The sequence below is a fragment of the Triticum dicoccoides genome, unplaced genomic scaffold (genome assembly GCF_002162155.2).
Source record: "Triticum dicoccoides isolate Atlit2015 ecotype Zavitan unplaced genomic scaffold, WEW_v2.0 scaffold63935, whole genome shotgun sequence".
NCBI lineage: Eukaryota > Viridiplantae > Streptophyta > Magnoliopsida > Poales > Poaceae > Triticum > Triticum dicoccoides.
Window position 1 is genome coordinate 1 of NW_021288221.1, and position 1,448 is coordinate 1,448.

A 1,448-nucleotide genomic window follows, 5' to 3' on the forward strand; every position below is an offset into this window, starting at 1 on the left:
CCACGGCCTTCTCCTTCATGATCTCCAATTCCTGGGGATCAACATCTGCAAAATCGACATCCAACCTCACGGTGGTATCTCTATCAATGTCTTGGACACTGCCATCACTGAGCTTGGCTTTACAGGGAAAAAATTCCACTATAATTGCGAATGTGGTGGCAGAACCTGAACCTCCCCTGTTTTGTCAATGGCAGGCAGCGGCGGCAGTCACTACCAAATCGAGTTCGATTCTAAATCGCCAAGAAAAGAGGGTGCCATTACCGATTTGAAGCACTGTCTCCTCGGGGCAGCCCGTCTCCTCGCTCCATCTCATCTAGCCCTCGCTCCATCTCCTATCCAATCAAGCAACAGGGGCAGCATGAGGCCACAGATTTATTCAAAATTCAGTGGAATGGGAGTAGTGTTTGGAAAATACTCACTCGCAATAGCCGCTGCAGGGATAGGCGCTCCACCACCGGGCCGCGGAGAAGAAACAACCCTCGGATCCAATGGAGCCCGATTCTAAATCGCCAAGAAACAGAGGGCAGCATGAGGCCACAGATCGGGGAGTGGGACTAGGGTTTCGGGCTCACCTCGCAATAGCTCTGCCGCTGCCGAGAAATGCGCTCCACCACCGCGGAGAAGAAACCACTGCCGGAGAAGTTGCTTACGGCGGCGCCGCTCGCCCAGTCCAGCACGGGCGAGTCGAGCACGGTCACACAGTCGCCGGTCGAGTCGTGGACGGTTGACTCTTGACTACGTGGCCATAGGTGGACCCCACCAGTCAGAGCACATAACCCCCAGTGTCCTAACCAAATCTCAGCCTAACAGACAACCAACTAGCCGCGTAAATGGTGTGTCGCATGGGAGCTATTTTTTCCAACGAAGATGTCGCATGCAAGCTATTACAGCCAACGACGTCGCATGAGAGACAGTTCACACCAACGACGTCGCATGGGAGCTATTCACCCCCTTCCGCGTCATGCCGACGTACTACCCCATGGAGGGCAGCCTGTTCCTGGTGCCGTCCACCCTGGGCGACGGCAGCATGGAGGCCTACGTGGCCCTCTTCGACGACCACCTTGCGGAGTTCAAGAGGATATGCCACAAGATCGATTAGCTTGCAAGCAGGTCACGAAACTTAATAATCATAGAAATACAAGGGGCCTAATTATGCAACAGAATATGTATTTCGGTGATCAATCCCTGTACTTGCTCACTAGCTATGTAGTGCCGCTATAGTTTAACAATTCGGATATCAAACGACCTCTAAATGCGATGAAATTTGACAAACGGTGTATCTACAATATATTAAGACCACACGTCAACTTTCAACCCATTTCAAAGACGTTTTATTCCCACTTAGAAAATAATTATTAGGCGGTGCCGCAGGCACGTGCAAATGTGGATGGTCTCAGAACGGGCAACAACGTCAATGGGGGAGAACCGGCAACTATGAACGTATCCAA

General features: G+C 51.8%; 1 long non-coding RNA gene across 1 annotated transcript; it reads right to left on the reverse strand.

The window, feature by feature from the left end:
• Positions 1-11: 11 nt before the first annotated feature.
• LOC119347335 lies at positions 12-465 on the reverse strand. The gene is made up of 3 exons (XR_005168275.1): positions 420-465; positions 262-332; positions 12-176 (listed from the first exon to the last, which is right to left on the reverse strand). It is a non-coding gene; the product is annotated as an uncharacterized LOC119347335 (long non-coding RNA).
• Positions 466-1,448: the final 983 nt, after the last annotated feature.